Raw genomic sequence first — 12,100 nt, forward strand, 5'->3', positions numbered from 1 at the left:
GTCTAAAATAAGGTCCTTTCCATGCACATTAGGAAGTTCTTCCTAAACATTAGGTCTCTATGGCTGATCAGGGACTCAAACCTTGGTCTCCAGAGTCCCAGTCCAACACTTGCAACAACAAGTCAAGAAGTTCTTCCTAAACTTTAGGAAGAACTTTCTGAATGCAAGTGTTATTCCAAAAGTGAAGTAGACCACTTCAGAGGGTAGTGGACGACTCTACTTCTTTGGAAGTCTTTAAACAGGTTGGATGACCATCTCTCAGTAATGCTCTATCTGAATATTCTTGCAAGGCAGAGGGTTAGCTTATACTGTCCCTTCCAACTCTAAGCTCATATTATTTTACATCAGCATATACAGCATCAGCATTCCCTACAGCAGGCACAAGTTGGGGACTGACCCCCCCCCCCAGGAGCCACAACATACACTACCAAATTTGCCATCACACCAGGAGCAAGACATCCCACCCACTATAGTTTTCTTCCAAAGCAAAACTATATTTTAGGATGCTTCTTGAGTGCACAATTTGGCTTCCAAACAAAGTACATACCTCCCCATGCTCCCTGTTTCCCACTGCATCCCCTCAAACTGTTCCAGTTTGGTAGGGATAATTTCCATTAACTTTCTCTCATCCCACTTTTCAGCAGTTTTTAAAATGTCCCAATTTCAATCTCTCCTCCGCCTCCACCTCCCAGTTTTTCCCTTTGCCCTCAACTGCAAGCTGAGTCTGCATCTGTGCTGCAGAATTAACGCAGTTTGATACTGCTTTAACGGCCATGGCTTGATGCTATGGTATTTTGAGATTTGTAGTTTTGTGAGTTAGTTAGCCCTCCCTGTCAGAGAGCTCTGGAGCCACAACAAATGATCAATCCCAGGATTCCATAGGATGGAGCCATGGCAGTTAAGTCATGTCAAACTTCAGTAATTCTGCAGTGTGGCACCAACCTGAATTCAACGAGTAAAAGCAGTTTGCACTTAGTTCACTCAGAAAAAAAGAGAGGAGAGGAGGCGGCAGAATCTTAGCAGTAGGCTCAGGAAAAAACAAACTGCTGCAGCCTCTCTTAGCTTGTTCATTCTTCATTAATAACTCGGGCATCCCAACTGAACTATTTGGCCACAAAGGTCCCAGTTTTCATCTGTGGAGGTTATGCTAGTACCGATACAAATCTGGCAATGATGCTAAGAGCTTGAAAGACAGGAGGGGGGCTTTATGCTGCTCATTTGTTGCCCACCCCCGTGTTACAGCCAAGGGTATGTGACACATGGAAAACCAGCAATGGAAGGAAGGATAATAGTGCACCTTACAGAGAGCCCATCTGTTCAAAGGTGGCACGGAAGAGAATGGAACTATTCTGGGACACCTTCACAGCGGAAACACCAACTCTTACAGTACACTCTTACCCAATTCTGAAGAAACCCTCTCTCGACCCCTCTTCTTTGTCTAGCTATCGTCCAATTTCTCTTCTTCCTTTTCTTTCTAAGGTCCTAGAACGGGTCGTTTATTCTCGCTGTATTAAGTTTCTTGAAGCCAACTCCATCCTAGACTCCTTCCAATCTGGCTTCCGCCCACGGCACTCTACAGAGACAGCCCTCACCAAGATCTCAAATGATCTCTTGCGGGCCAAGGCAAACGGCCTCTACTCTATTCTCATTCTTCTCGATTTGTCTGTAGCCTTTGACACTGTTGATCACTGTCTCCTGGTCGATTTACTTTCTGACCTTGGGTTCGCCGACTCTGCTCTCGACTGGTTTAAATCTTACTTGTCAGATAGATCTTTTGCAGTGGTCACGGGTGGTCAGACTTCATCTTCTGTTCCGCTATGTGTTGGAGTTCCCCAGGGCTCTGTCTTGGGTCCCCTTCTGTTCTCTCTATACACACTGTCTCTAGGTAAACTCATCAGTTCTTTTGGTTTCTCCTATCATTTGTATGCCGACGACACTCAGTTGTATCTCTCCACCCCTGACCTTTCGACGGGGCTTGAACAGCAAGCTTCTTCTTGTCTGACTGCCATCTCTCAGTGGATGCGGCTTCGGCGCTTGAAGCTCAACATGTCTAAGACTGAGCTTCTCGTCTTTCCACCTAAACCCACCCTTCATTATTCCTTTTCTGTTTCTGTCGACGACACTTCTATTCAACCGGTTCATCAAGCCCGCAGTCTTGGCTTCATTTTTGACTCTTCCCTGTCATTTATTCCCCAGATCCAGGCTACCGCAAAGACCTGTAGATTCTTTCTCCACAACATTGCCAAGATCCGTCCATTCCTCTCAATCTCTACTGCCAAGACTCTAGTCCATGCCCTAGTGGTTTCGCGACTAGATTATTGTAACCTCCTTCTAACAGGGCTTCCTCTTTCACACCTCCATCCTTTAATATCTGTCCAGAATTCAGCTGCCCGTATTGTCACATCCGCTCGCCGCTTTGACCATGTTTCTCCTCTTTTATCCTCCCTTCATTGGCTCCCCTTCCCCTTTCGCATCCGGTACAAGCTTTTGTTACTGACTTTCAAAGCCCTCCATGGGTTGGCCCCTCCTTACTTATCTGACCTTCTTTCTCCTTACATTCCTACTCGCACCCTCCGCTCTGGTAGTCAGGGTCTCCTGTCACAATGTAGGACTACCACTGCCCCCTCCCGAATTCGTCCCTTCTCGCTTGCTGCCCCTTACTCCTGGAACCTTCTTCCCCCACATGCACACCTCATCACTTCTCTGCCCAGTTTCAAAACTGAATTAAAGACTATATTGTTTAGAGAAGCATTCCCAGAGGTGAGCCCCTCTCTGACCCAGGAAGCCTCCTTCTAACCATCCATCAAGAAGCCAAGCCCTTCCTCCAGTCCATCTGCCTTGGTCCAGGCCTCGGAGGTGGAAAAGATCTGCTGGACCTGATCCTATTCCCCACCACCACTCCCTTCTCCTTTTGTGTCGTGTCTTTTAGATTGTAAGCCTGAGGGCAGGGAACCGTCTGACTAAAAATTGATGTACAGCGCTGTGTAAACTTACAGCGCTTTATAAATAAAGGTTAATAATAATAATAATAATAATACACAGTATTACACACACATATTCCATTTCCTTTCTGTTCTGTTCCTCCAGTAAACCATGCCTCTACTCAACCATACTATATACGCACAAACCATATCTTTCAACTGTCCCAATTTGCTGGAGCCAGGATCAAATAATCCTTTGTTGTCCCACTTTTTCAGTTGCTTTTAAGATGTCTCAGTTTCTTTCTCCTCCTCCCACATTTTCCCCTTTGTCAGCTTAATTCAACTGTTGCAAACTGGATTCAAAGTGCAAAAGTACTTCACACTCAATGATCTCAGCAGGGAGGGAGGATGAATCGAGGAGCTTGAATCTTGCTGTTCCCAGCAGACTAAGGCAAAAGCAAACACTGCAGGCTATCCTAGCTTCTTGCTTCTTCCTCACTAGTAGTAACTTTTGCCATCCCACTCTGGCACTCCTTGGTCACATACGTCCCAGTTTTCCTTTGTGAAACGCTATAGGGTATGACCAAATGTTGCATCCCATCTCATTTAATATCAGTTCCAGAAGAGTTGGAATACTGTAGTGGTTAGTGTAGTATGGTGGTTAGAGCTGTGCAAGAATCCCAGCTGAATTTGCACAGAGGCAAGAATCTTACTGGGGTCTCTTTCACACTACATAATTATAGCACTTTGTTTCCACTTTAACAGTTATAGTTCCACCCTATGGAATCCTGGGATTTGTAGTTTCATGAGACATATAGAATTCTCTGCCAGTGATCGCTAGTGCCTCATCACTCTACAAATGCCAGGATTCCAGCAATTCAAGCAGAATCTAAGGGCTAGAACTGTGTGGTAGGAAAGCAGCATGGGTGATCATGGGCCAGTTGCTCTTTCTCTCCACCTAATCTACTTTACAGGGTTGTTGTGAGACTAAAATAGATAAAGTAGAGAGCAGGAAGCTCCCTCAAAGTCACTGGAGAGAAAAAATGGGATATAAATGTAACTTACAAATAGCTATCTCTAGACAACAGGAAGTATAAAGGCATATAGACCTGCAAAAGCTGAACAAGAGGGCAATATGGAAGTTTCTCTTTGCATTGGCTTGCTTGCTGAATTCAAGTCATCGCTGGATGATGCTGTCATGAAAGGATGAGAATGCAAGTCTAGCACAGCCTTAATACAAATGCCTGGCCTCTATCCAATTATGAGCCCTGCACTTTTGAAAACTAGAGGGAAAACCACTGACTTAACAGGAACTTTGCTAAGCCTGCCCTTATGTGTGCAACACTGATCCAACAATTCTGCTCTGGTTGTGACTTCACAGCTGGGTTTCAGCCAGCCTCACTAAATCACCAACGATTTAGTGTGGAAAATGCATCTTTCAAAACACGCACCCTGAGAAGCATACCAATGATTTTTGCAGGCAACAGTTTGGTTAAGGCACATTAAACTGTAATCTACCTGGATTAAGCATCCTTGGATACACAAAAGAGGGGCTATTTTAGGGAATAGACCCCTAATCCACCAAAAAAAACCCAAAACACATATACTGGTGTTCCCAGTATTTAGGGCAGCCTTCTTCAACATGGCATTATGAAGCTGTATTGGCTGACAATGCCTATCATCCACATGTTACTGGCTGGGGCATCCTATTGATTGGGGATGAGGGGAGTTGTCACCCAACACATTCAGAGAACACTACCAGAATGGAGAAAGCTTTGCTGAAGACTTTTGTGCACACCGGAGGAACTTTTCCTCCACTCTGCTCCTGAAAAGACAGGCAAAGTATTCATTCTGGGCTCCCATATCCAAACCAAACCCTTAAACATCTCACTACTGCCCTTCTCTCTTTTTCCTTTACATGATTTTTGTACAACATGAAATCGGTGGGGGGGGGGGGGAACCTGGAAACAACACAAAATGACACAGGACTGGGAAGAGGAAATTAAGGATATCTTAAGTATTGAAACTCTCCAGATATCATGGCCGAGTTGTGTACACACATTTACAGACACAAGTCCAAAACACACTGCAAAAATAATCCAGTTTGAGACTGCTTTAACTGCCCTGGAGCATCTCACACTGTAGAAATAATGCAGTTTGACACCACTTGTAGCTCCATCCCATGAAATCCTGGCATTTGCAGTTTTACAAGGTCTACATCTTCTCTTCCCGAGTGCTGGTGCTTCACAAAATTAGAAGTCCCTGGATTCTACAGGATGGAGACATAAAGTGGGTCAAACTGCCTAATTTCTAGTGTAGATCAGCAGTTCCCAAACTTTAGTCCTCTGGTAGTTTTGGACTTCAGCTCCCAGAATTCCTGATGGCTGGCCAAGCTGGCTAGGGTTTCTGGGAGATGAAATCCAAAACACCTGGAGGACCAAAGTTTTAGGAATCACTGGTGCAGATGCACCCTAAGAGTCACCATAAATAAGGATGGTTGGGTGGCAATGGATGTAAACCCACTGGGTGACTTTGGGCAAGTTACACTCTCTCAGCCTCAGAGGATGGCCATGGCAAACCCCCTCAGAAGAAAACGACAGGTTCACTTTAGGGTTGGAGGCACACAACAATATGCTTTTATCCTCTGTTTTAATTAATTTTAAACTCTTTTAAGTTAGGGTTTTTTTTAATCAGTATTGTTTATTAAATATTATTTATTTATTGATTATTATTATTATTAATAGTTTAATGTGTTTTTTGTTTGTTTGTTTTTTGCTGTACTTTTTTCTGATTCATTGCAAACTGCTTTGGACCCTATACCAAGAGAGAAGTGGGAGTATAAATTAAATAAAGAAATAAGGCACCAGCCATACTGAAATTCGGCAGGATTTGATGGCTTCCAAGCAACCCTTTTCCAAAACTCCTGCTCCCCCAAAAGTCAATGAACTTAATTGGAAACCTCCTCTCTGCATTCAATAAAACAAAAACTGATTTGGGAGTTAAGCCTGGGAGCCAATTTAAATTCTTTTGCTTCCATTTTAATCTACAGTTGTGTAGTGAGCCAATATGGCATAGTGGTTTGAGCACTGGACCACGACTCTGGAGACCAGGATTCAATTCCCAGCTTGGATATGAAACCCACTGGGTGATCCTGGCCAAGTCACACTCTCTCAGCCTCAGAAGAGGACAATAGCAAGCCCCCTCTGAAGAAATGTGCCAAGAAAATCCCCTAATAGGTTCCCTTAGGGTTGCCATAAATTGGAAATGACTTGAAGGCACACAACAACAACCAGCTCTTGCTTGGATGACCCACCAGAGGATGGCAATGGGAAACCCCCTCTGAAGGAAGGTGCCAAGAAATCCCCATGATAGGGTCACCAGAATAAAGGCACACAACAACAACACTGCAGTGTATACCTGTCCCTCCACATTTGTGGCTTTGACTTTTTGCAGATTTGATTATTCACAGATTTTATTAGTATGTTCTCTCTAGGAATATCTAGGTCCTCCAGTGCAACTCTATGGTCAACTTTAAACAAAAGCTACACCAAAGGGCCTAGAGATTCCTCTCTCAGGTAGAAACATAAGTGTTTTTGCTATTTGTGGTTTCCTCACATTCATGGGGGTGCTATGCCCCTAACCCCAGTGAATGTGGAGGGATGAGTGTGTGTATGTGTGTATGTGTGTGTGTTGTATTCTCTTCTTTGTCTCAGCTGGTTGTGGAGAGATGGTGCGGGAGAGAACTAGAAGATTTCAAAGCCCAGCTCCTTTCTTCCTCTTACCAGTATGAATTTGCCTCCATCCTCAATTGAAAAAGGAGAGAACTTAGAGAAGCAGACCCCTTTGTTAAAGGAAGGGGTCCCTTGGAGGCGCTTGCAGTGGCTTCTCCCAGTGAATGAAAGCTGCGCTCAAGAGGGAACCAGGGACCATCCATCACACGCCGGATCTGTCATTTCATTACTTTCTAGTTCATTCTTTTTGGAGGAGAGGTTTTGTTTGTTTTTTCCCCCTAAATAAAACTGATTTCTTTTTATTTTCTTTTTATTCATTTACTTTTTACCTTCTGCAAAGGAAGGCGTTTCTGCCGGCCTTTGAGATATCCCTGAGACCAAGGTGCTTTTGGTGGAGCAGGGAGCGCTGGGTTCGAGTCCTGCTTTTAACTTTTGTACCTTTTTTCTGCAATTCTTTTTTGAAAAATATTGTTTGTAGATGGCTTTGAGGTTATTTTTTTAAAAACGTTTTATCTGTGTCCTGCTGGGAGAAAGGCGGCATACAAAGGACATACATACATAAGCAAACACTGAAAGAGAGACTTTTCCATGGGGGGTGCTGGGGGGGCAAAATAAAACCCCAAAGGAGATGGGAAGATCCCAAAGGAGCAGACATCTCTCTCTGTCTCTCTGTCTGCAAGGTCCCTGGCTGAGAAGGAGGAGGGGCCCGATCCACCACCAAGCCCCCCCCCCCCTCCACACAGAGACAGCCCAGCCCTTCTCCAGGCAAAGTCTGGGTCTCCCTTCCCCAGCGAGGGCTGAGACAGTGCCACACATCCGGCAGCAGCAGCAGAGGCACCGGCCGGCTCCCTTTTGCAGAGACCCCCAGACAAGCCACCCAACTACCCTCCATCTCTCCTTCCTTCCTTCCTTCTCTCTCTCTCTTCCTTCCTTCCTTCCTTCCTCTCCTTTCTTTTCTTTCCTCCTTCCCTCTCTCTTCCTTTCTTCCTTTTCTTTCTTTCTTTCTTTCTTTCCTTCCTTCTCTTTCTTTCCTTCTCTCTGCTTCTCTTTCTTTCGCTTCTTTCTTTCTTTCTTTCACTCTTCCTTCCTTTCTTTTTCTTCCCTTCCTTCCCTCCTTCCTTCCCCTTCCCTCCTTCCTTCCTTCTTTCCTTCCCTTCCCTTCCCTCCCAGCTGCCCTGAGCCCCCCAGACTCACCTCCTGAAGGCTCTCCTCTTCCTCTCCAGGAAGGCAGACTGGGAGGAATGGTCCTCCTCCTCCTCCTCCTCCTGCTGCTGCCTTGCCTTGCCTTGCCTTGCCTTCCTGGGCCACTTCCTCGCAGCCTCTCTCTCTCTCTCTCTCTCCGGAGCAGGAGCCAGCCAGAGGCCAGCAGGCAGCAGCCAAGCGCCCAGCCCAGCCTCCTCCGCTCCGCTCCGCTCGGTTTGCCTTCCCTTCCCTGCAGCAGCCAAGGAGCCCTACCTTGCCATCTCCTCCTCCTCCTCCACCACCAAAGGACGACTGCAAAGCCCACCTCCGTCCCTTCTCCCGCCTCGCCCATTGGCTGGCCTCCCCCCACCTCGCCTCTCTCATTGGCTGATGGCCATGTCTTCCACTTCCCTCTTCTCTATAGCTCTCTCTCTCTCTCCCTTTTTTTGCTTCTGCAAAAGGTACTGGAGTTGGAGCAAAGCCTAAGCATCACGCAGAGGGTTGCATCCGCACTGCAGAAATAATGCAGTTTGACACCACTTTGACTGCCCTGGCTCCAGGCAAAGGGAGTCTAGGGACTGCAGTTTGGGAGCTGTATGGGCAAAGCAGTCCGACAAGGCTGCCCCTGATCATCCCATTGTATGCAGAGCTTACTGTAAGAAAAGCAGGCTTGGACACAGAAAAAGGAATAGTGGAAATAGGAGGAAGGCACATCAACAGCTTGAGATAGGCAGAGGACCCCCTAATACTAGCAGAAAACCTCCACGACCTGGAACACCTGCTAAGGAAGGCCAAGGGAGGAAGTGCAAAAGCAGGCTTGATGTGGAAGAACAGAAAGGAAACAAGGATAATGACCACAGACCATCTAGACAAATTCAGCCTCTAGACAATGAAGAAACAGAAATAGTAAAAGCATTCTCAAGCCTGGGATCAAACACTGACAGAAACAGAGACTGCAGTCAAGAAATCAGAAGAAGACTAAGAATGGAGAGGGCAGCTATGAAACAACTAGAAAAGGTCCTAAAGAGCAAAGATACACGACTAAGCATGAAAGTTAGAATCATACAAGCAATTCTATTCCCCTTTACCCTGTATGGATGGTTAACAAAATGGACCAAAAGAGAATACATTTGTTTGAGGTGTGATACTGGAGAAGAGTGCTGAGGATCCTGTGGGCAGCAAAAAGAACAAATAGGTGGGTTCTAGCCTGAAATTTCCTTGGAGGCAAAGATGGCTAAACTGAGGCTATCTGACTTTGGTCACATCATGAGAAGACACAACTCATTAGAAAAGACATTAATGTTGGGAAAAGTAGAAGGAACTAGGAAGAGAAGAAGACCACATGTTAGATGGATGGACTCCGTTAAGGAGGTCACTGGTATGAATCTGCAGAAACTGGGAAGGCTAGTGGAGGAGAAGGGGTCTTGGGGATGTCTCATCCACAGGGTCGCCATGAGTTGAGATCAACTTGAAGGTGGTTAACAACAACAACAACAACGATATTGTGAAGTTGAAGGCTTTCATGGACGGCATCCATAGTTTTTTCTGGCGTTTTTCAGAAAAAATGTTTGAAGCATTCTCTGAAGATGCCAGCCACAGATGCTGGCGAAATGACAGGAATAAACTCTTCTAGAACATGGCCACATAGCCTGAAAAAGCCACAAAAAACTAAAAATGATATTGTAATTTAAAGATATACTTTTAATTTTGCTAGTACAGTGCACCTGCATCATACACAGGCACATTATATGCTGCTTTTAGCATATGCTGAAAGCAGCACTGGAAGAAGCAGCGCCATGCGCCGGAAGAAACAATGGTAAGTGTGCCCATGGCGCATGCACACTGCCACACCACACCGCTGCAAGCACAAGCCTCATTACTTGTAATGGGGCTTGAGCATATGCACTATTTCTTTTACGCACGGGGGGGGGTGTCCAGAACGGATCCCCTGCGTAAAAGAAGGGTGCACTGTAGTTTATGCCACAGCTATTACCATTACATTCAGTAATATAGAAGGATTATGATTCATGAGTAACTTTAGTACAAAATGCATTACTAAGCATTCTATTTGGTATGATATGAGAGGAGGTCAATGATGACACCATGAGTTACAGCGCCAGGTGATGCCAACCCTAGTCATGCAACTGAGTGTGGGTAACAACAGGTTAACACAGCTACCATCTGGAACATGTGTCTTTTTCTATAGAAAGTCTGCAATCTGAAAAGTGGCATTCTGGAAAATCAAGTGATAGTTTTTTGTGGGTTTTTCGGGCTTTGTGACCATGTTCTGGAAGACTTTATTCCTGATGTTTTGCCAGCAGCTGTGGCTGGCATTTTCAGAGAATGCTGACATGGAAGTGAGTGGGATATATATACTCTGTAGCCCTTGGTTAAGAGGAAGTATTTACACGTTAATCTCTGTGTTGGTCTGTTGTTGAATGGCACATGTCCACTTACGACGTAATGATCCATTTTCTCCTGGGAAATCCCCCTCTCCCTGGGTGCTTTTCATCTGCACTTGCTGGGTCTTCATTCTGGTGTTTTTCAGGACTGGTAGCCAAACTTTGTTTATTTTAAGGGTTTCTTCTTTCCTGTTGAAGTTGTCCAAGTGTTTGTGGATTTCAGTGGCTTCCCTGTGCATTCTGACCTGATGGTTGTTGGCATGGTCCAGAATTTCAGTGTTTTCAAATAGCATTTTATGCCCAGGGTGGTTTATAACATGTTCTGCTCCTGCTGATTTTTCTGGCTGACCCAGTCTGTAGTGTTTCTCGTGTTTCTCGATTCGTGTTTGAACACTGCGTTTGGTGGTCCCTATGTAGACGTGTCTGCAGCTGCACAGTATGCGGTAAACTCGGTATGTGGTAACATGTAAATCGCTTCCTCTCAACCTAGGATCACAGTATATATATATATATATACCCCACTCACTTCATGCCACCATTATGAAGACGCCAGCCACAGATGCTGGCTAAACATCAGGAATAACCTCTTCCAGAACATGGCCACATAGCTCAAAAAAACCACAAAAAGCTGTGGATGCTGGCCATGAAAGCCTTCGACTTCACAAAATCAAGTGAGTTGGTAGCCAGCTGCCATCTCTGTCTTAATCTGGAAAGAGAGCAGAAAGAAACCTTCCTTGGTGGTCAGGCATCCCAAAATCTTCTTGTGTTTCCTCCTACCCCCCAAACTCTCCATCCCATTCCCTTCCGCCACTACTGTTTGGGAGCAAAGCATTTGTGGCAGCTTCGAAATCCCTGTCCATCCCTCCTTCCAGGCCTGAAGAAGGTGGAGGAGGCCACAGATCCCTCTGCCTGCTGGGAATGTTGATTCATCACAGATTCACAGCTCCTGACAGCTTTCCCTGCTAATATGCCTCCAGGGGTCATTGCATTGTTTCCTCCAAAGCTGTTTTCTCCCCAGCTGGGGTTATGCAAGAAACTGACACAGAGAGGAATGTTGTGCCTTTGCACTCCAGACAAGAGCTTGAGATTTCATTCACAGCTTTTGTCTTGGGGTGGGACACCTGCTGATCCCCTGCAAAAGGGAGGAGGAGGAGGAGAAAGAGCAACTTGCCAGATGAAATAAGAGCCCTTGCTAGCAATTCTTTTATTTTATTTGTCACTGTTATGTCCTGCTTATCTTCCACTGAACTCCAAGGGGCATACATGGCTCTCTCTGCTCTTTCCTACTTTACCTTTACACCAGCCCCAGGGTTATCTATGGAGAGCTTCATGGCTTAACAGGTTGGGGGAGTAAAATACAGATCTGACAAATCTCACACAGACCCCATTTCTAACCACTACATGAGATGGAGAGTAACCACACACTATGCACCCCAGAAAGTGACTTTTTGCTTTGAAAGTCATATGTTTAACTTGGAGCCATGTTTCCAACAACGGTTTTTCAGAAATTCTGTTCTAGTAACCTAAAGGCACCAGATCCCCTCTGACCTTGGAAGCTATGCAGGGTCAGCCCTGATTAGTCCTTGGATGGGAGACTGCCAACAGAAACCAGGTGCTATAGGCTGTATTTCAGAAGAAGGAACTTGCAAAACCACCTCTCAGTATTCCTTGCCTAAGAAAACCCTAGGAAATTCATGGGGCTGCCATAAGTTGACAGGCGACTTGAAAGCACACACACACACATAGACACATGGTGTATGCAGCCTGCATTGAATCCCTTGTCCCATTTTACATAGGACATAGGAGATGGCTGCAAAGCTTTAGCCAATAGCCATGATTTCAAAAGGTACCAGTGAAAGACATA

At 45.5% G+C, this 12,100-nt stretch overlaps 1 protein-coding gene across 2 annotated transcripts in view; it reads right to left on the reverse strand.

The window, feature by feature from the left end:
* The window catches only part of PAK1 (p21 (RAC1) activated kinase 1), a 125,399-nt gene that overhangs the window by 103,895 nt on the left and 9,404 nt on the right, over positions 1-12,100 (reverse strand). The window contains exon 1 of one of the 2 annotated variants that reach the window (XM_042458264.1): positions 7,847-8,034. The exons of the other annotated variant lie outside the window; for it this stretch is intronic. The gene's annotated coding sequence lies outside the window, so the exon portion shown is untranslated. Of the gene's footprint in view, positions 1-7,846; positions 8,035-12,100 lie in introns of those variants that run through there. 2 annotated transcript variants of the gene reach the window in all.

Source organism: Sceloporus undulatus, chromosome 3 (assembly GCF_019175285.1).
Source record: "Sceloporus undulatus isolate JIND9_A2432 ecotype Alabama chromosome 3, SceUnd_v1.1, whole genome shotgun sequence".
Classification (NCBI taxonomy): domain Eukaryota; kingdom Metazoa; phylum Chordata; class Lepidosauria; order Squamata; family Phrynosomatidae; genus Sceloporus; species Sceloporus undulatus.